Raw genomic sequence first — 23,413 nt, forward strand, 5'->3', positions numbered from 1 at the left:
TTCAGGCTGCAAATGTTTTTGGGAATTCAGGGCTCTCTGACACCATTTTTGAGCCACAATCATTTGCTGGACTTTAGGGGGTCTAGGATGCCTGTAACCCCTTTTTTGGGCCTCCAAAGTTTTCAACATTTTTGCAGGCCTAAAATGCATTTTAAGGCCTTTTTTTGGGCTGCTAACATATTCTGAGCTTTCAGGGGTGTAGTATGCATTTTTAGTTCCAAAAATATTTTGGGGAATTTCAGTGGTCTAGGATGCAGGTTAATGCCCGTTTCACTCTGCAAATGTTTTTATGGCATTCAGAGCTCTCTGACACAGATTTTGGCCCACCAACATTTTCTGGACTTTAGGGGGTCTAGGATGCCTGTAAACCCCTTTTTTGGACCTTCAAAGTTTTCAATATTTTTGTAGGCTTAAGATGCATTTTAAGTCCTTTTTTTGAGATGCCAACATTTTCTGATCTTTCAGGGTTGTAGGGTGCATTTTTTGTGCCAAAAATATTTTGGGGAATTTCAGTGGTCTAGGATGCGACTTAATGCCCCTTTCAGGCTGCAAATCTGTTTGGGACATTCAGAGCTTTCTGACACTGTTTTTGGGCCACCAACATTTTCTGGACTTTAGGTGGTCTAGGATGCCTGTAAACCCCTTTTCTGGGACTCCAAAGTTTTCAACATTTTTGCAGGCGTAAAATGCATTTTAAGGTCTTTTTTGGGCTGCTAACATATTCTGAGCCTCAGGGGTATAGGTTGCATTTTTCATGCCAAAAATATCTTGGGGAATTTCAGTGGTCTAGGATGCGGGTTAATGCCCCTTTCAGGCTGCAAATGTTTTTGGGAATTCGGGGCTCTCTGACACCATTTTTGAGCCACAATCATTTTCTGGACTTTAGGGGGTCTAGGATGCCTGTAACCCCTTTTTTGGGCCTCCAACGTTTTCAACATTTTTGCAGGCCTAAAATGCTTTTTAAGGCCTTTTTTGGGCTGCTAACATATTCTGAGCTTCAGGGGTATAGGTTGCATTTTTCATGCCAAAAATATCTTGGGGAATTTCAGTGGTCTAGGATGCGGGTTAATGCCCCTTTCAGGCTGCAAATGTTTTTGGGACATTCAGGACTCTCTGACACCATTTTTGGCCCACCAACATTTTCTGGACTTTAGGGGGTCTAGGATGCCTGTAAACCCCTTTTTTGGGCCTCCAAAGTTTTCAACATTTTTGCAGGCCTAAAATGCATTTTAAGGCCTTTTTTGGGCTGCTAACATATTCTGAGCTTTCAGGGGTGTAGGATGCATTTTTCATGCCAAAAATATTTTGGGGAATTTCAGTGGTCTAGGATGCGGCTTAATGCCCCTTTCAGGCTGCAAATGTTTTTGGGACATTCAGAGCTCTCTGACAACGATTTTGGCCCACCAACATTTTCTGGACTTTAGGGGGTCTAGGATGCCTGTAAACCCCTTTTTTGGGCCTCCAAAGTTTTCAACATTTTTTGCAGGCCTAAAATGCATTTTAAGGCATTTTTGGGCTGCTAACATTTTCAGAACTTTCAGGGGTGTAGTATGAATTTTTTGTGCCAAAAATATTTTGGGAATTTCAATGCTCTAGGATGCGGGTTAATGCCACTTTCATGCTGCAAATGTTTTTGGGACATTCAGAGCTCTCTGACACAGATTTTGGCCCACCAACATTTTCTGGACTTTAGGGGGTCTAGGATGCCGCTAAACCCCTTTTTTCCACCTCCAAAGTTTTCAACATTTTTGCAGGCCTAAGATGCACTTTAAGGCCTTTTTTGGGCTGCTAACATATTCTGAGCTTAAGGGGTGAGGATGCATTTTTCGTGCCAAAAAAATTTTTTGAATGTCAGTGGTCTAGGATGCGGGTTAATGCCCCTTTGAGGCTGCAAATGTTTTTGGGACATTCAGAGCTCTCTGACACAGATTTTGGCCCACCAACATTTTCTGGACTTTAGGGGGTCTAGGATGTCTGTAAACCCCTTTTTTGGGCCTCCAAAGGTTTCAACATTTTTGCAGGCCTAAAATGCATTTTAAAGCCTTTTTTGGGCTGCTAACATATTCTGAGCTTTCAGGGGTGTAGGATGCATTTTTCATGCCAAAAATATTTTGGAGAATTTCAGTGGTCTAGGATGCGGGTTAATGCCCCTTTGAGGCTGCAAATGTTTTTGGGACATTCAGGACTCTCTGACACCATTTTTGGGCCACCAACATTTTCTGGACTTTAGGGGGTCTAGGATGCCTGTGAACCCCTTTTTTCGGCCTCCTAAGTTTTCAACATCTTTGCAGGCCTAAAATGCATGTTAAGGCCTTTTTTGGGCTGCTAACATATTCTGAGCTTTCAGGGGTGTAGGATGCATTTTTCATGCCAAAAATATTTTGGGGAATTTCAGTGGTCTAGGATGCGGCTTAATGCCCCTTTCAGGCTGCAAATGTTTTTGGGACATTCAAAGCTCTCTAACACTGATTTTGGCCCACCAACATTTTCTGGACTTTAGGGGGTCTAGGATGCCTGTAAACCCCTTTTTTCGGCCTCCAAAGGTTTCAACATTTTTGCAGGCCTAAAATGCATTTTAAGGCCTTTTTGGGGCTGCTAACATATTCTGAGCTTTCAGGGGTGTAGGATGCATTTTTCATGCCAAAAATATTTTGGGGAATTTCAGTGGTCTAGGATGCGGCTTAATGCCCCTTTCAGGCTGCAAATGTTTTTGGGACATTCAGAGCTCTCTGACACCGATTTTGGCCCACCAACATTTTCTGGACTTTAGGGGGTCTAGGATGCCTCTAAACCCCTTTTTTCCACCTCCAAAGTTTTCAACATTTGTGCGGGCCTAAGATGCACTTTAAGGTCTTTTTTGGGCTGCTAACATATTCTGAGCTTAAGGGTGAGGATGCATTTTTCGTGCCAAAAATATTTTTGGGAATGTCAGTGGTCTAGGATGCGGGTTAATGCCCCTTTGAGGCTGCAAATGTTTTTGGGACATTCAGAGCTCTCTGACACAGATTTTGGCCCACCAACATTTTCTGGACTTTAGGGGGTCTAGGATGCCTGTAAACCCCTTTTTTCCACCTCCAAAGTTTTCAACATTTTTGCAGGCGTAAAATGCAATTTAAGGCCTTTTTTGGGCTGCTAACATATTCTGAGCCTTAGGGGTGTAGGATGCATTTTTCGTGCAAAAAATATTTTTGGGAATTTCAGTGGTCTAGGATGCGGCTTAATGCCCCTTTCAGGCTGCAAATCGGTTTGGGACATTCAGAGCTCTCTGACACTGTTTTTGGGCCACCAACATTTTCTGGACTTTAGGGGGTCTAGGATGTCTGTAAAACCCTTTTTTGGGCCTCCAAAATTTTCAACATTTTTGCAGGCCTAAAATGCATTTTAAGGCCTTTTTTGGGCTGCTAACATATTCTGAGCTTTCAGGGGTGTAGGATGCATTTTTCATGCCAAAAATATTTTGGAGAATTTCAGTGGTCTAGGATGCGGCTTAATGCCCCTTTCAGGCTGCAAATGTTTTTGGGACATTCAGGGCTCTCTGACACCGATTTTGGCCCACCAACATTTTCTGGACTTTAGGGGGTCTATGATGCCTGTAAACCCCTTTTTTCGGCCTCCAAAGGATTCAACAGTTTTGCAGGCCTAAAATGCATTTTAAGGCCTTTTCTGGGCTGCTAACATATTCTGAGCTTTCAGGGGTGTAGGATGCATTTTTCGTGCCAAAAATATTTTTGGGAATTTTAGTGGTCTAGGATGCGTGTTAATGCCGTTTCACTCTGCAACTGTTTTTGGGACATTCAGGGCTCTCTGACACCATTTTTGGGCCACCAACATTTTCTGGACTTTAGGGGGTCTAGGATGCCTGTAAACCCCTTTTTTGGTCCTTCAAAGTTTTCAACATTTTTGCAGGCCTAAAATGCATTTAAGGCCTTTTTTGGGCTGCTAACATTCTGAGCTTCATGGGTGTAGGATGCATTTTTCGTGCCAAAAATATTTTTGGGAATTTCAGTGGTCTAGGACGCGGGTTAATGCCCCTTTGAGGCTGCAAATGTTTTCGGGACATTCAGAGCTCTCTGACACAGATTTTGGCCCACCAACATTTTCTGGACTTTAGGGGGTCTAGGATGCCTCTAAACCATTTTTTTCGGCCTCCAAAGTTTTCAACATTTTTGCAGGCCTAAAATGCATTTTAAGGCATTTTTGGGCTGCTAACATTTTCCGAACTTTCAGGGGTGTAGTATGCATTTTTTGTGCCAAAAATATTTTTGGGAATTTCAGTGGTCTAGGATGCGGGTTAATGCCCCTTTCAGGCTGCAAATGTTTTTGGGACATTCAGGGCTCTCTGACACCATTTTTGGGCCACAACCATTTTCTGGACTTTTGGGGGTCTAGGATGCCTCTAAACCCCTTTTTTCCACCTCCAAAGTTTTCTACATTTTTGCAGGCCTAAGATGCACTTTAAGGCCTTTTTTGGGCTGCTAACATATTCTGAGCTTCATGGGTGTAGTATTCATTTTTTGTGCCAAAAATATTTTTGGGAATGTCAGAGGTCTGGGATGCAGGTTAATGCCGTTTCACTCTGCAAATGTTTTTGGGACATTCAGGGCTCTCTGACACCGATTTTGGCCCACCAACATTTTCTGGACTTTCCGGGGTCTAGGATGCCTGTAAACCCCTTTTTTGGTCCTTCAAAGTTTTCAACATTTTTGCAGGCCTAAAATGCATGTTAAGGCCTTTTTTGGGCTGCTAACATATTCTGAGCTTCAGGGGTGTAGGATGCATTTTTCGTGCCAAAAATATTTTTGGGAATTTCAGTGGTCTAGGATGCGGGTTAATGCCCCTTTCAGGCTGCAAATGTTTTTGGGAATTCAGGGCTCTCTGACACCATTTTTGAGCCACAATCATTTTCTGGACTTTAGGGGGTCTAGGATGCCTGTAACCCCTTTTTTGGGCCTCCAAAGTTTTCAACATTTTTGCAGGCCTAAAATGCATTTTAAGGCCTTTTTTGGGCTGCTAACATATTCTGAGCTTTCAGGGGTGTAGGATGCATTTTTCATGCCAAAAATATTTTGGAGAATTTCAGTGGTCTAGGATGTGGCTTAATGCCCCTTTCAGGCTGCAAATGTTTTTGGGACATTCAGAGCTCTCTGACACCGATTTTGGCCCACCAACATTTTCTGGACTTTAGGGGGTCTAGGATGCCTGTAAACCCCTTTTTTCGGCCTCCAAAGGTTTCAACATTTTTGCAGGCCTAAAATGCATTTTAAGGCCTTTTTTGGGCTGCTAACATATTCTGAGCTTTAGGGGTGTAGGATGCATTTTTCGTGCAAAAAATATTTTTGGGAATTTCAGTGGTCTGGGACACGGGTTAATACCCCTTTCAGGCTGCAAATGTTTTTGGGAATTCAGGGCTCTCTGACACCATTTTTGAGCCACAATCATTTTCTGGACTTTAGGGGGTCTAGGATGCCTGTACCCTTTTTTTTGGGCCTCCAAAGTGTTCAACATTTTTGCAGACCTAAAATGCATTTTAAGGCCTTTTTTGGGCTGCTAACATATTCTGAGCCTTAGCGGTGTAGGATGCATTTTTCGTGCAAAAAATATTTTTGGGAATTTCAGTGGTCTAGGATGCGGGTTAATGCCCCTTTAAGGCTGCAAATGTTTTTGGGACATTCAGCGCTCTCTGACACCATTTTTGGCCCACCAACATTTTCTGGACTTTAGGGGGTCTAGGATGCCTGTAAACCCCTTTTTTGGGCCTCCAAAGTTTTCAACATTTTTGCAGGCGTAATATGCATTTTAAGGCCTTTTTTGGGCTGCTAACATATTCTGAGCTTCAGGGGTGTAGGATGCATTTTTCGTGCAAAAAATATTTTTGGGAATTTCAGTGGTCTAGGATGCGGGTTAATGCCCCTTTCAGGCTGCAAATGTTTTTGGGACATTCAGGGCTCTCTGACACCATTTCTGGGCCACCAACATTTTCTGGACTTTAGGGGGTCTAGGATGCCTGTAAACGCCTTTTTTGGGCCTCCAAAGTTTTCAACTTTTTTGCAGGCCTAAAATGCATTTTAAGGCCTTTTTTGGGCTGCTAACATATTCTGAGCCTTAGCGGTGTAGGATGCATTTTTCGTGCAAAAAATATTTTTGGGAATTTCAGTGGTCTAGGATGCGGGTTAATGCCCCTTTAAGGCTGCAAATGTTTTTGGGACATTCAGCGCTCTCTGACACCATTTTTGGCCCACCAACATTTTCTGGACTTTAGGGGGTCTAGGATGCCTGTAAACCCCTTTTTTGGGCCTCCAAAGTTTTCAACATTTTTGCAGGCGTAATATGCATTTTAAGGCCTTTTTTGGGCTGCTAACATATTCTGAGCTTTCAGGGGTGTAGGATGCATTTTTCATGCCAAAAATATTTTGGAGAATTTCAGTGGTCTAGGATGTGGCTTAATGCCCCTTTCAGGCTGCAAATGTTTTTGGGACATTCAGAGCTCTCTGACACCGATTTTGGCCCACCAACATTTTCTGGACTTTAGGGGGTCTAGGATGCCTGTAAACCCCTTTTTTCAGCCTCCAAAGGTTTCAACATTTTTGCAGGCCTAAAATGCATTTTAAGGCCTTTTTTGGGCTGCTAACATATTCTGAGCTTTAGGGGTGTAGGATGCATTTTTCGTGCCAAATATGTTTTTGGGAATTTCAGTGGTCTAGGATGCGGGTTAATGCCACTTTCAGGCTGCAAATGTTTTTGGGACATTCAGAGCTCTCTGACACCGATTTTGGCCCACCAACATTTTCTGGACTTTAGGGGGTCTAGGATGCCTGTAAACCCCTTTTTTCGGCCTCCAAAGTTTTCAACATTTGTGCAGGCCTAGGAAGCATTTTAAGTCCTTTTTTTGAGCTGCCAACATTTTCTGATCTTTCAGGGTTGTAGGATGCATTTTTCGTGCAAAAAATATTTTTGGGAATTTCAGTGATCTAAGATGCGGGTTAATGCCCCTTTCAGGCTGCAAATGTTTTTGGGACATTCAGGGCTCACTGACACCATTTTTGGGCCACCAACATTTTCTGGACTTTAGGGAGTCTAGGATGCCTGTAAACCCCTTTTTTCAACCTCCAAAGTTATCAACATTTTTGCAAGCCTAAGATGCACTTTAAGGCATTTTTGGGCTGCTAACATTTTCAGAACTTTCAGGGGTGTAGTATGCATTTTTTGTGCTAAAAATATTTTGAGGAATTTCAGTGGTCTAGGATGCGACTTAATGCCCCTTTCAGGCTGCAAATCTGTTTGGGACATTCAGAGCTCTCTGACACTGTTTTTGGGCCACCAACATTTTCTGGACTTTAGGGGGTCTAGGATGTCTGTAAACCCCTTTTTTGGGCCTCCAAAGTTTTCAACATTTTTGCAGACCTAAAATGCATTTTAAGGCCTTTTTTGGGCTGCTAACATATTCTGAGCCTTAGCGGTGTAGGATGCATTTTTCGTGCAAAAAATATTTTTGGGATTTTCAGTGGTCTAGGATGCTGCTTAATGCCCCTTTCAGGCTGCAAATGTTTTTGGGACATTCAGAGCTCTCTGACACTGATTTTGGCCCACCAACATTATCTGGACTTTAGGGCGTCTAGGATGCCTGTGAATCCCTTTTTTCGGCCTCCAAAGGTTTCAACATTTTTGCAGGCCTAAAATGCATTTTAAGGCCTTTTTTGGGCTGCTAACATATTCTGAGCTTTAGGGGTGTAGGATGCATTTTTCGTGCAAAAAATATTTTTGGGAATTTCAGTGGTCTGGGATGCGGGTTAATACCCCTTTCAGGCTGCAAATGTTTTTGGGAATTCAGGGCTCTCTGACACCATTTTTGAGCCGCAATAATTTTCTGGACTTTAGGGGGTCTAGGATGCCTGTACCCTTTTTTTTGGGCCTCCAAAGTGTTCAACATTTTTGCAGACCTAAAATGCATTTTAAGGCCTTTTTTGGGCTGCTAACATATTCTGAGCCTTAGCGGTGTAGGATGCATTTTTCGTGCAAAAAATATTTTTGGGAATTTCAGTGGTCTAGGATGCTGCTTAATGCCCCTTTCAGGCTGCAAATGTTTTTGGGACATTCAGAGCTCTCTGACACTGATTTTGGCCCACCAACATTATCTGGACTTTAGGGCGTCTAGGATGCCTGTGAATCCCTTTTTTCGGCCTCCAAAGGTTTCAACATTTTTGCAGGCCTAAAATGCATTTTAAGGTCTTTTTTTGGGCTGCTAACATATTCTGAGCTTTAGGGGTGTAGGATGCATTTTTCGTGCAAAAAATATTTTTGGGAATTTCAGTGGTCTGGGATGCGGGTTAATACCCCTTTCAGGCTGCAAATGTTTTTGGGAATTCAGGGCTCTCTGACACCATTTTTGAGCCGCAATAATTTTCTGGACTTTAGGGGGTCTAGGATGCCTGTACCCTTTTTTTTGGGCCTCCAAAGTGTTCAACATTTTTGCAGACCTAAAATGCATTTTAAGGCCTTTTTTGGGCTGCTAACATATTCTGAGCCTTAGCGGTGTAGGATGCATTTTTCGTGCAAAAAATATTTTTGGGAATTTCAGTGGTCTAGGATGCGGGTTAATGCCCCTTTAAGGCTGCAAATGTTTTTGGGACATTCAGCGCTCTCTGACACCATTTTTGGCCCACCAACATTTTCTGGACTTTAGGGGGTCTAGGATGCCTGTAAACCCCTTTTTTGGGCCTCCAAAGTTTTCAACATTTTTGCAGGCGTAATATGCATTTTAAGGCCTTTTTTGGGCTGCTAACATATTCTGAGCTTTCAGGGGTGTAGGATGCATTTTTCATGCCAAAAATAATTTGGAGAATTTCAGTGGTCTAGGATACGGCTTAATGCCCCTTTCAGGCTGCAAATGTTTTTGGGACATTCAGAGCTCTCTGACACCGATTTTGGCCCACCAACATTTTCTGGACTTTAGGGGGTCTAGGATGCCTGTAAACCCCTTTTTTCAGCCTCCAAAGGTTTCAACATTTTTGCAGGCCTAAAATGCATTTTAAGGCCTTTTTTGGGCTGCTAACATTTTCTGAGCTTTAGGGGTGTAGGATGCATTTTTCATGCCAAATATGTTTTTGGGAATTTCAGTGGTCTAGGATGCGGGTTAATGCCACTTTCAGGCTGCAAATGTTTTTGGGAATTCAGGGCTCTCTGACACCATCTTTGAGCCACAATCATTTTCTGGACTTTAGGGGGTCTAGGATGCCTGTACCCTTTTTTTTGGGCCTCCAAAGTGTTCAACATTTTTGCAGACCTAAAATGCATTTTAAGGCCTTTTTTGGGCTGCTAACATATTCTGAGCCTTAGCGGTGTAGGATGCATTTTTCGTGCAAAAAATATTTTTGGGAATTTCAGTGGTCTAGGATGCGGGTTAATGCCCCTTTAAGGCTGCAAATGTTTTTGGGACATTCAGCGCTCTCTGACACCATTTTTGGCCCACCAACATTTTCTGGACTTTAGGGGGTCTAGGATGCCTGTAAACCCCTTTTTTGGGCCTCCAAAGTTTTCAACATTTTTGCAGGCGTAATATGCATTTTAAGGCCTTTTTTGGGCTGCTAACATATTCTGAGCTTCAGGGGTGTAGGATGCATTTTTCGTGCAAAAAATATTTTTGGGAATTTCAGTGGTCTAGGATGCGGGTTAATGCCCCTTTCAGGCTGCAAATGTTTTTGGGACATTCAGGGCTCTCTGACACCATTTCTGGGCCACCAACATTTTCTGGACTTTAGGGGGTCTAGGATGCCTGTAAACGCCTTTTTTGGGCCTCCAAAGTTTTCAACTTTTTTGCAGGCCTAAAATGCATTTTAAGGCCTTTTTTGGGCTGCTAACATATTCTGAGCCTTAGCGGTGTAGGATGCATTTTTCGTGCAAAAAATATTTTTGGGAATTTCAGTGGTCTAGGATGCGGGTTAATGCCCCTTTAAGGCTGCAAATGTTTTTGGGACATTCAGCGCTCTCTGACACCATTTTTGGCCCACCAACATTTTCTGGACTTTAGGGGGTCTAGGATGCCTGTAAACCCCTTTTTTGGGCCTCCAAAGTTTTCAACATTTTTGCAGGCGTAATATGCATTTTAAGGCCTTTTTTGGGCTGCTAACATATTCTGAGCTTTCAGGGGTGTAGGATGCATTTTTCATGCCAAAAATATTTTGGAGAATTTCAGTGGTCTAGGATACGGCTTAATGCCCCTTTCAGGCTGCAAATGTTTTTGGGAATTCAGGGCTCTCTGACACCATTTTTGAGCCACAATCATTTTCTGGACTTTAGGGGGTCTAGGATGCCTGTAACCCCTTTTTTGGGCCTCCAAAGTTTTCAACATTTTTGCAGACCTAAAATGCATGTTAAGGCCTTTTTTGGGCTGCTAACATATTCTGAGTTTCAGTGGTATAGGTTGCATTTTTCATGCCAAAGATATTTTGGGGAATTTCAGTGGTCTAGGATGCGGGTTAATGCCCCTTTAAGGCTGCAAATGTTTTTGGGACATTCAGGGCTCTCTGACACCATTTTTGGCCCACCAACATTTTCTGGACTTTAGGGGGTCTAGGATGCCTGTAAACGCCTTTTTTGGGCCTCCAAAATTTTCAACTTTTTTGCAGGCCTAAAATGCATTTTAAGGCCTTTTTTGGGCTGCTAACATATTCTGAGCTTTCAGGGGTGTAGGATGCATTTTTCATGCCAAAAATATTTTGGAGAATTTCAGTGGTCTAGGATGTGGCTTAATGCCCCTTTCAGGCTGCAAATGTTTTTGGGACATTCAGAGCTCTCTGACACCGATTTTGGCCCACCAACATTTTCTGGACTTTAGGGGGTCTAGGATGCCTGTAAACCCCTTTTTTCGGCCTCCAAAGGTTTCAACATTTTTGCAGGCCTAAAATGCATTTTAAGGCCTTTTTTGGGCTGCTAACATATTCTGAGCTTTAGGGGTGTAGGATGCATTTTTCGTGCAAAAAATATTTTTGGGAATTTCAGTGGTCTGGGATGCGGGTTAATACCCCTTTCAGGCTGCAAATGTTTTTGGGAATTCAGGGCTCTCTGACACCATTTTTGAGCCACAATCATTTTCTGGACTTTAGGGGGTCTAGGATGCCTGTACCCTCTTTTTTGGGCCTCCAAAGTTTTCAACATTTTTGCAGACCTAAAATGCATTTTAAGGCCTTTTTTGGGCTGCTAACATATTCTGAGCCTTAGCGGTGTAGGATGCATTTTTCGTGCAAAAAATATTTTTGGGATTTTCAGTGGTCTAGGATGCTGCTTAATGCCCCTTTCAGGCTGCAAATGTTTTTGGGACATTCAGAGCTCTCTGACACCGATTTTGGCCCACCAACATTATCTGGACTTTAGGGCGTCTAGGATGCCTGTAAATCCCTTTTTTCGGCCTCCAAAGGTTTCAACATTTTTGCAGGCCTAAAATGCATTTTAAGGCCTTTTTTGGGCTGCTAACATATTCTGAGCTTTAGGGGTGTAGGATGCATTTTTCGTGCAAAAAATATTTTTGGGAATTTCAGTGGTCTGGGATGCGGGTTAATACCCCTTTCAGGCTGCAAATGTTTTTGGGAATTCAGGGCTCTCTGACACCATTTTTGAGCCGCAATAATTTTCTGGACTTTAGGGGGTCTAGGATGCCTGTACCCTTTTTTTTGGGCCTCCAAAGTGTTCAACATTTTTGCAGACCTAAAATGCATTTTAAGGCCTTTTTTGGGCTGCTAACATATTCTGAGCCTTAGCGGTGTAGGATGCATTTTTCGTGCAAAAAATATTTTTGGGAATTTCAGTGGTCTAGGATGCGGGTTAATGCCCCTTTAAGGCTGCAAATGTTTTTGGGACATTCAGCGCTCTCTGACACCATTTTTGGCCCACCAACATTTTCTGGACTTTAGGGGGTCTAGGATGCCTGTAAACCCCTTTTTTGGGCCTCCAAAGTTTTCAACATTTTTGCAGGCGTAATATGCATTTTAAGGCCTTTTTTGGGCTGCTAACATATTCTGAGATTTCAGGGGTGTAGGATGCATTTTTCATGCCAAAAATATTTTGGAGAATTTCAGTGGTCTAGGATACGGCTTAATGCCCCTTTCAGGCTGCAAATGTTTTTGGGACATTCAGAGCTCTCTGACACCGATTTTGGCCCACCAACATTTTCTGGACTTTAGGGGGTCTAGGATGCCTGTAAACCCCTTTTTTCAGCCTCCAAAGGTTTCAACATTTTTGCAGGCCTAAAATGCATTTTAAGGCCTTTTTTGGGCTGCTAACATATTCTGAGCTTTAGGGGTGTAGGATGCATTTTTCGTGCCAAATATGTTTTTGGGAATTTCAGTGGTCTAGGATGCGGGTTAATGCCACTTTCAGGCTGCAAATGTTTTTGGGACATTCAGAGCTCTCTGACACCGATTTTGGCCCACCAACATTTTCTGGACTTTAGGGGGTCTAGGATGCCTGTAAACCCCTTTTTTCGGCCTCCAAAGTTTTCAACATTTGTGCAGGCCTAGGAAGCATTTTAAGTCCTTTTTTTGAGCTGCCAACATTTTCTGATCTTTCAGGGTTGTAGGATGCATTTTTCGTGCAAAAAATATTTTTGGGAATTTCAGTGATCTAAGATGCGGGTTAATGCCCCTTTCAGGCTGCAAATGTTTTTGGGACATTCAGGGCTCACTGACACCATTTTTGGGCCACCAACATTTTCTGGACTTTAGGGAGTCTAGGATGCCTGTAAACCCCTTTTTTCAACCTCCAAAGTTATCAACATTTTTGCAAGCCTAAGATGCACTTTAAGGCATTTTTGGGCTGCTAACATTTTCAGAACTTTCAGGGGTGTAGTATGCATTTTTTGTGCTAAAAATATTTTGAGGAATTTCAGTGGTCTAGGATGCGACTTAATGCCCCTTTCAGGCTGCAAATATGTTTGGGACATTCAGAGCTCTCTGACACTGTTTTTGGGCCACCAACATTTTCTGGACTTTAGGGGGTCTAGGATGTCTGTAAACCCCTTTTTTGGGCCTCCAAAGTTTTCAACATTTTTGCAGGCCTAAAATGCATTTTAAGGCCTTTTTTGGGCTGCTAACATATTCTGAGCTTAAGGGGTGTAGGATGCATTTTTCGTGCAAAAAATATTTTTGGGAATTTCAGTGGTCTGGGATGCGGGTTAATACCCCTTTCAGGCTACAAATGTTTTTGGGAATTCAGGGCTCTCTGACACCATTTTTGAGCCACAATCATTTTCTGGACTTTAGGGGGTCTAGGATGCCTGTACCCTCTTTTTTGGGCCTCCAAAGTTTTCAACATTTTTGCAGACCTAAAATGCATTTTAAGGCCTTTTTTGGGCTGCTAACATATTCTGAGCCTTAGCGGTGTAGGATGCATTTTTCGTGCAAAAAATATTTTTGGGATTTTCAGTGGTCTAGGATGCTGCTTAATGCCCCTTTCAGGCTGCAAATGTTTTTGGGACATTCAGAGCTCTCTGACACTGATTTTGGCCCACCAACATTATCTGGACTTTAGGGCGTCTAGGATGCCTGTGAATCCCTTTTATCGGCCTCCAAAGGTTTCAACATTTTTGCAGGCCTAAAATGCATTTTAAGGCCTTTTTTGGGCTGCTAACATTTTCTGAGCTTTAGGGGTGTAGGATGCATTTTTCGTGCAAAAAATATTTTTGGGAATTTCAGTGGTCTGGGATGCGGGTTAATACCCCTTTCAGGCTGCAAATGTTTTTGGGAATTCAGGGCTCTCTGACACCATTTTTGAGCCGCAATAATTTTCTGGACTTTAGGGGGTCTAGGATGCCTGTACCCTTTTTTTTGGGCCTCCAAAGTGTTCAACATTTTTGCAGACCTAAAATGCATTTTAAGGCCTTTTTTGGGCTGCTAACATATTCTGAGCCTTAGCGGTGTAGGATGCATTTTTCGTGCAAAAAATATTTTTGGGAATTTCAGTGGTCTAGGATGCGGGTTAATGCCCCTTTAAGGCTGCAAATGTTTTTGGGACATTCAGCGCTCTCTGACACCATTTTTGGCCCACCAACATTTTCTGGACTTTAGGGGGTCTAGGATGCCTGTGAACCCCTTTTTTGGGCCTCCAAAGTTTTCAACATTTTTGCAGGCGTAATATGCATTTTAAGGCCTTTTTTGGGCTGCTAACATATTCTGAGCTTTCAGGGGTGTAGGATGCATTTTTCATGCCAAAAATAATTTGGAGAATTTCAGTGGTCTAGGATACGGCTTAATGCCCCTTTCAGGCTGCAAATGTTTTTGGGACATTCAGAGCTCTCTGACACCGATTTTGGCCCACCAACATTTTCTGGACTTTAGGGGGTCTAGGATGCCTGTAAACCCCTTTTTTCAGCCTCCAAAGGTTTCAACATTTTTGCAGGCCTAAAATGCATTTTAAGGCCTTTTTTGGGCTGCTAACATTTTCTGAGCTTTAGGGGTGTAGGATGCATTTTTCATGCCAAATATGTTTTTGGGAATTTCAGTGGTCTAGGATGCGGGTTAATGCCACTTTCAGGCTGCAAATGTTTTTGGGACATTCAGAGCTCTCTGACACCGATTTTGGCCCACCAACATTTTCTGGACTTTAGGGGGTCTAGGATGCCTGTAAACCCCTTTTTTCGGCCTCCAAAGTTTTCAACATTTGTGCAGGCCTAGGAAGCATTTTAAGTCCTTTTTTTGAGCTGCCAACATTTTCTGATCTTTCAGGGTTGTAGGATGCATTTTTCGTGCAAAAAATATTTTTGGGAATTTCAGTGATCTAAGATGCGGGTTAATGCCCCTTTCAGGCTGCAAATGTTTTTGGGACATTCAGGGCTCACTGACACCATTTTTGGGCCACCAACATTTTCTGGACTTTAGGGAGTCTAGGATGCCTGTAAACCCCTTTTTTCAACCTCCAAAGTTATCAACATTTTTGCAAGCCTAAGATGCACTTTAAGGCATTTTTGGGCTGCTAACATTTTCAGAACTTTCAGGGGTGTAGTATGCATTTTTTGTGCTAAAAATATTTTGAGGAATTTCAGTGGTCTAGGATGCGACTTAATGCCCCTTTCAGGCTGCAAATCTGTTTGGGACATTCAGAGCTCTCTGACACTGTTTTTGGGCCACCAACATTTTCTGGACTTTAGGGGGTCTAGGATGTCTGTAAACCCCTTTTTTGGGCCTCCAAAGTTTTCAACATTTTTGCAGGCCTAAAATGCATTTTAAGGCCTTTTTTGGGCTGCTAACATATTCTGAGCTTAAGGGGTGTAGGATGCATTTTTCCTGCAAAAAATATTTTTGGGAATTTCAGTGGTCTGGGATGCGGGTTAATACCCCTTTCAGGCTACAAATGTTTTTGGGAATTCAGGGCTCTCTGACACCATTTTTGAGCCGCAATCATTTTCTGGACTTTAGGGGGTCTAGGATGCCTGTACCCTTTTTTTTGGGCCTCCAAAGTTTTCAACATTTTTGCAGACCTAATATGCATTTTAAGGCCTTTTTTGGGCTGCTAACATATTCTGAGCCTTAGCGGTGTAGGATGCATTTTTCGTGCAAAAAATATTTACGGGAATTTCAGTGGTCTAGGATGCGGGTTAATGCCCCTTTCAGGCTGCAAATGTGTTGGGGACATTCAGGGCTCTCTGACACCATTTTTGGGCCAACAACATTTTCTGGACTTTAGGGGGTCTAGAATGCTTGTAAACCCCTTTTTTGGGCCTCCAAAGTTTTCAACATTTTTGCAGGCGTAAAATGCATTTTAAGGCCTTTTTGGGGCTGCTAACATATTCTGAGCTTTCAGGGGTGTAGGATGCATTTTTCATGCCAAAAATATTTTGGAGAATTTCAGTGGTCTAGGATACGGCTTAATGCCCCTTTCAGGCTGCAAATGTTTTTGGGACATTCAGAGCTCTCTGACACCGATTTTGGCCACCCAACATTTTCTGGACTTTAGGGGGTCTAGGATGCCTGTAAACCCCTTTTTTCGGCCTACAAAGGTTTCAACATTTTTGCAGGCCTAAAATGCATTTTAAGGCCTTTTTTGGGCTGCTAACATATTATGAGCTTTAGGGGTGTAGGATGCATTTTTCGTGCCAAATATGTTTTTGGGAATTTCAGTGGTCTAGGATGCGGGTTAATGCCACTTTCAGGCTGCAAATGTTTTTGGGACATTCAGAGCTCTCTGACACCGATTTTGGCCCACCAACATTATCTGGACTTTAGGGGGTCTAGGATGCATGTAAACCCCTATTTTCGGCCTCCAAAGTTTTCAACATTTGTGCAGGCCTAGGAAGCATTTTAAGTCCTTTTTTTGAGCTGCCAACATTTTCTGATCTTTCAGGGTTGTAGTATGCATTTTTTGTGCCAAAAATATTTTGGGGAATTTCAGTGGTCTAGGATGCAACTTAATGCCCCTTTCATGCTGCAAATCTGTTTGGGACATGCAGAGCTCTCTGACACTGTTTTTGGGCCAGCAACATTTTCTGGACGTTAGGGGGTCTAGGATGTCTGTAAACCCCTTTTTTGGGCCTCCAAAGTTTTCAACATTTTTGCAGGCCTAAAATGCATTTTAAGGCCTTTTTTGGGCTGCTAACATATTCTGAGCTTTAGGGGTGTAGGATGCATTTTTCGTGCCAAATATGTTTTTGGGAATTTCAGTGATCTAAGATGCGGGTTAATGCCTCTTTCAGGCTACAAATGTTTTTGGGAATTCAGAGCTCTCTGACACAGATTTTGGCCCACCAACATTTTCTGGACTTTAGGGGGTCTAGGATGCCTGTAAATCCCTTTTTTCGGCCTCCAAAGTTATCAACATTTTTGCAAGCCTAAGATGCACTTTAAGGCATTTTCGGGCTGCTAACATTTTCAGAACTTTCAGGGGTGTAGTATGCATTTTTTGTGCCAAAAATATTTTGGGGAATTTCAGTGGTCTAGGATGCAACTTAATGCCCCTTTCAGGCTGCAAATCTGTTTGGGACATGCAGAGCTCTCTGACACTGTTTTTGGGCCAGCAACATTTTCTGGACGTTAGGGGGTCTAGGATGTCTGTAAACCCCTTTTTTGGGCCTCCAAAGTTTTCAACATTTTTGCAGGCCTAAAATGCATTTTAAGGCCTTTTTTGGGCTGCTAACATATTCTGAGCCTTAGGGGTGACGGATGCATTTTTCGTGCAAAAAATATTTTTGGGAATTTCAGTGGTCTAGGATGCGGGTTAATGCCCCTTTCAGGCTGCAAATGTTTTTGGGACATTCAGGGCTCTCTGACACCATTTTTGGGCCACCAACATTTTCTGGACTTTAGGGGGTCTAGGATGCCTGTAAACCCCTTTTTTGGGCCTCCAAGGTTTTCAATATTTTTGCAGGCCTAAAATGCATTTTAAGGCCTTTTTTGGTCTGCTAACATATTCTGAGCTTTCAGGGGTGTAGGATGCATTTTTCGTGCAAAAAATATTTTTGGGAATTTCAGTGGTCTAGGATGCGGGTTAATACCCCTTTCAGGCTGCAAATGTTTTTGGGAATTCAGGGCTCTCTGACACCATTTTTGAGCAACAATCATTTTCTGGACTTTAGGGGGTCTAGGATGCCTGTACCCTCTTTTTTGGGCCTCCAAAGTTTTCAACATTTTTGCAGGCCTAAAATGCATTTTAAGGCCTTTTTTGGGCTGCTAACATATTCTGAGCCTTAGGGGTGACGGATGCATTTTTCGTGCAAAAAATATTTTTGGGAATTTCAGTGGTCTAGGATGCGGGTTAATGCCCCTTTCAGGATGCAAATGTTTTTGGGACATTCAGAGCTCTCTGACACCGATTTTAGCCCACCAACATTTTCTGGACTTTAGGGGGTCTAGGATGCCTGTAAACCCCTTTTTTCGGCCTCCAAAGGTTTCAACATTTTTGCAGGCCTAAAATGCATTTTAAGGCCTTTTTTGGGCTGCTAACATATTCTGAGCTTTAGGGGTGTAGGATGCATTTTTCGTGCAAAAAATATTTTTGGGAATTTCAGTGGTCTGGGATGCGGGTTAATACCCCTTTCAGGCTGCAAATGTTTTTGGGAATTCAGGGCTCTCTGACACCATTTTTGAGCCACAATCATTTTCTCGACTTTAGGGGGTCTAGGATGCCTGTACCCTCTTTTTTCGGCCTCCACAGTTTTCAACATTTTTGCAGACCTAAAATGCATTTTAAGGCCTTTTTTGGGCTGCTAACATATTCTGAGCCTTAGCGGTGTAGGATGCATTTTTCGTGCAAAAAATATTTTTGGGATTTTCAGTGGTCTAGGATGCTGCTTAATGCCCCTTTCAGGCTGCAAATGTTTTTGGGACATTCAGAGCTCTCTGACACCGATTTTGGCCCACCAACATTATCTGGACTTTAGGGCGTCTAGGATGCCTGTAAATCCCTTTTTTCGGCCTCCAAAGGTTTCAACATTTTTGCAGGCCTAAAATGCATTTTAAGGCCTTTTTTGGGCTGCTAACATATTCTGAGCTTTAGGGGTGTAGGATGCATTTTTCGTGCAAAAAATATTTTTGGGAATTTCAGTGGTCTGGGATGCGGGTTAATACCCCTTTCAGGCTGCAAATGTTTTTGGGAATTCAGGGCTCTCTGACACCATTTTTGAGCCGCAATAATTTTCTGGACTTTAGGGGGTCTAGGATGCCTGTACCCTTTTTTTTGGGCCTCCAAAGTGTTCAACATTTTTGCAGACCTAAAATGCATTTTAAGGCCTTTTTTGGGCTGCTAACATATTCTGAGCCTTAGCGGTGTAGGATGCATTTTTCGTGCAAAAAATATTTTTGGGAATTTCAGTGGTCTAGGATGCGGGTTAATGCCCCTTTAAGGCTGCAAATGTTTTTGGGACATTCAGCGCTCTCTGACACCATTTTTGGCCCACCAACATTTTCTGGACTTTAGGGGGTCTAGGATGCCTGTAAACCCCTTTTTTGGGCCTCCAAAGTTTTCAACATTTTTGCAGGCGTAATATGCATTTTAAGGCCTTTTTTGGGCTGCTAACATATTCTGAGCTTTCAGGGGTGTAGGATGCATTTTTCATGCCAAAAATATTTTGGAGAATTTCAGTGGTCTAGGATACGGCTTAATGCCCCTTTCAGGCTGCAAATGTTTTTGGGACATTCAGAGCTCTCTGACACCGATTTTGGCCCACCAACATTTTCTGGACTTTAGGGGGTCTAGGATGCCTGTAAACCCCTTTTTTCAGCCTCCAAAGGTTTCAACATTTTTGCAGGCCTAAAATGCATTTTAAGGCCTTTTTTGGGCTGCTAACATATTCTGAGCTTTAGGGGTGTAGGATGCATTTTTCGTGCCAAATATGTTTTTGGGAATTTCAGTGGTCTAGGATGCGGGTTAATTCCACTTTCAGGCTGCAAATGTTTTTGGGACATTCAGAGCTCTCTGACACCGATTTTGGCCCACCAACATTTTCTGGACTTTAGGGGGTCTAGGATGCCTGTAAACCCCTTTTTTCGGCCTCCAAAGTTTTCAACATTTGTGCAGGCCTAGGAAGCATTTTAAGTCCTTTTTTTGAGCTGCCAACATTTTCTGATCTTTCAGGGTTGTAGGATGCATTTTTCGTGCAAAAAATATTTTTGGGAATTTCAGTGATCTAAGATGCGGGTTAATGCCCCTTTCAGGCTGCAAATGTTTTTGGGACATTCAGGGCTCACTGACACCATTTTTGGGCCACCAACATTTTCTGGACTTTAGGGAGTCTAGGATGCCTGTAAACCCCTTTTTTCAACCTCCAAAGTTATCAACATTTTTGCAAGCCTAAGATGCACTTTAAGGCATTTTTGGGCTGCTAACATTTTCAGAACTTTCAGGGGTGTAGTATGCATTTTTTGTGCTAAAAATATTTTGAGGAATTTCAGTGGTCTAGGATGCGACTTAATGCCCCTTTCAGGCTGCAAATCTGTTTGGGACATTCAGAGCTCTCTGACACTGTTTTTGGGCCACCAACATTTTCTGGACTTTAGGGGGTCTAGGATGTCTGTAAACCCCTTTTTTGGGCCTCCAAAGTTTTCAACATTTTTGCAGGCCTAAAATGCATTTTAAGGCCTTTTTTGGGCTGCTAACATATTCTGAGCTTAAGGGGTGTAGGATGCATTTTTCGTGCAAAAAATATTTTTGGGAATTTCAGTGGTCTGGGATGCGGGTTAATACCCCTTTCAGGCTACAAATGTTTTTGGGAATTCAGGGCTCTCTGACACCATTTTTGAGCCACAATCATTTTCTGGACTTTAGGGGGTCTAGGATGCCTGTACCCTCTTTTTTGGGCCTCCAAAGTTTTCAACATTTTTGCAGGCCTAAAATGCATTTTAAGGCCTTTTTTGGGCTGCTAACATATTCTGAGCTTAAGGGGTGTAGGATGCATTTTTCGTGCAAAAAATATTTTTGGGATTTTCAGTGGTCTAGGATGCTGCTTAATGCCCCTTTCAGGCTGCAAATGTTTTTGGGACATTCAGAGCTCTCTGACACAGATTTTGGCCCACCAACATTTTCTGGACTTTAGGGGGTCTAGGATGCCTGTAAACCCCTTTTTTCGGCCTCCAAAGTTATCAACATTTTTGCAAGCCTAAGATGCACTTTAAGGCATTTTCGGGCTGCTAACATTTTCAGAACTTTCAGGTGTGTAGTATGCATTTTTTGTGCCAAAAATATTTTGGGGAATTTCAGTGGTCTAGGATGCAACTTAATGCCCCTTTCAGGCAGCAAATCTGTTTGGGACATGCAGAGCTCTCTGACACTGTTTTTGGGCCAGCAACATTTTCTGGACGTTAGGGGGTCTAGGATGTCTGTAAACCCCTTTTTTGGGCCTCCAAAGTTTTCAACATTTTTGCAGGCCTAAAATGCATTTTAAGGCCTTTTTTGGGCTGCTAACATATTCTGAGCCTTAGGGGTGACGGATGAATTTTTCGTGCAAAAAATATTTTTGGGAATTTCAGTGGTCTAGGATGCGGGTTAATGCCCCTTTCAGGCTGCAAATGTTTTTGGGACATTCAGGGCTCTCTGACACCATTTTTGGGCCACCAACATTTTCTGGACTTTAGGGGGTCTAGGATGCCTGTAAACCCCTTTTTTGGGCCTCCAAGGTTTTCAATATTTTTGCAGGCCTAAAATGCATTTTAAGGCCTTTTTTGGTCTGCTAACATATTCTGAGCTTTCAGGGGTGTAGGATGCATTTTTCGTGCAAAAAATATTTTTGGGAATTTCAGTGGTCTAGGATGCGGGTTAATACCCCTTTCAGGCTGCAAATGTTTTTGGGAATTCAGGGCTCTCTGACACCATTTTTGAGCCACAATCATTTTCTGGACTTTAGGGGGTCTAGGATGCCTGTACCCTCTTTTTTGGGCCTCCAAAGTTTTCAACATTTTTGCAGACCTAAAATGCATTTTAAGGCCTTTTTTGGGCTGCTAACATATTCTGAGCTTCAGGGGTATAATTTGCATTTTTCATGCCAAAAATATTTTGGGGAATTTCAGTGGTCTAGGATGTGGGTTAATGCCTGTTTCACTCTGCAAATGTTTTTGGGACATTCAGGGCTCTCTGACACAATATTTGGGCCACCAACATCTTCTGGAATTTAGGGGGTCTAGGATGCCTGTAAACCCCTTTTTTGGTCCTTCAAAGTTTTCAACATTTTTGCAGGCCTAAAATGCATGTTAAGGCCTTTTTTGGGCTGCTAACATATTCTGAGCTTCAGGGGTGTAGGATGCATTTTTCGTGCCAAAAATATTTTTGGGAATTTCAGTGGTCTAGGATGCGGGTTAATGCCCCTTTCAGGCTGCAAATGTTTTTGGGACATTCAGGGCTCTCTGACACCATTTTTGGGCCACCAACATTTTCTGGACTTTAGGGGGTCTAGGATGCCTGTAAACCCCTTTTTTGGTCCTTGAAAGTTTTCAACATTTTTGCAGGCCTAAAATGCATTTTAAGGCATTTTTTGGGCTGCTAACATATTCTGAGCTTTCAGGGGTGTAGGATGCATTTTTCATGCCAAAATATTTTTGGAATTTCAGTGGTCTAGGATGCGGGTTAATGCCCCTTTCAGGCTGGAAATGTTTTTGGCAATTCAGGGCTCTCTGACACCATTTTTGAGCCACAATCATTTTCTGGACTTTAGGGGGTCTAGGATGCCTGTACCCCCTTATTTGGGCCTCCAAAGTTTTCAACATTTTTACAGGCCTAAAATGCATTTTAAGGCCTTTTTTGGGCTGCTAACATATTCTGAGCTTTCAGGCATGTAGTATGCATTTTTAGTGCCAAAAATATTTTTGGGAATTTCAGTGGTCTAGGATGCGGGTTAATGCCCCTTTGAGGCTGCAAATGTTTTTGGAACATTCAGGGCTCTCTGACACCATTTTTGGGCCACCAACATTTTCTGGACTTTAGGGGGACTAGGATGCCTCTAAACCCCTTTTTTCCACCTCCAAAGTTTTCAACATTTTTGCAAGCCTAAGAGGCACTTTAAGGCATTTTTGGGCTGCTAACATTTTCAGACCTTTCAGGGGTGTAGTATGCATTTTTTGTGCCAAAAATATTTTTGGAATTTCAATGGTCTAGGATGCGGGTTAATGCCCCTTTCAGGCTGCAAATGTTTTCGGGACATTCAGGGCTCTCTGACACCATTTTTGGGCCACCAACATTTTCTGGACTTTAGGGGGTCTAGGATGCCTGTAAACCCCTTTTTTGGTCCTTCAAAGTTTTCAACATTTTTGCAGGCCTAAAATGCATTTTAAGGCCTTTTTTGGGCTGCTAACATATTCTGAGCTTAAGGGGTGAGGATGCATTTTTCGTGCCAAAAATATTTTTGGGAATGTCAGTGGTCTAGGATGCGGGTTAATGCCCCTTTGAGGATGCAAATGTTTTTGGGACATTCAGAGCTCTCTGACACAGATTTTGGCCCACCAACATTTTCTGGACTTTAGGGGGTCTAGGATGCCTGTACCCTCTTTTTTGGGCCTCCAAAGTTTTCAACATTTTTGCAGACCTAAAATGCATTTTAAGGCCTTTTTTGGGCTGCTAACATATTCTGAGCTTCAGGGGTATAATTTGCATTTTTCATGCCAAAAATATTTTGGGGAATTTCAGTGGTCTAGGATGTGGGTTAATGCCTGTTTCACTCTGCAAATGTTTTTGGGACATTCAGGGCTCTCTGACACAATATTTGGGCCACCAACATCTTCTGGAATTTAGGGGGTCTAGGATGCCTGTAAACCCCTTTTTTGGTCCTTCAAAGTTTTCAACATTTTTGCAGGCCTAAAATGCATGTTAAGGCCTTTTTTGGGCTGCTAACATATTCTGAGCTTCAGGGGTGTAGGATGCATTTTTCGTACCAAAAATATTTTTGGGAATTTCAGTGGTCTAGGATGCGGGTTAATGCCCCTTTCAGGCTGCAAATGTTTTTGGGACATTC

Source organism: Ambystoma mexicanum, chromosome 7p (genome assembly GCF_040938575.1).
Source record: "Ambystoma mexicanum isolate Mex_15411 chromosome 7p, UKY_AmexF1_1, whole genome shotgun sequence".
Lineage (NCBI taxonomy): Eukaryota > Metazoa > Chordata > Amphibia > Caudata > Ambystomatidae > Ambystoma > Ambystoma mexicanum.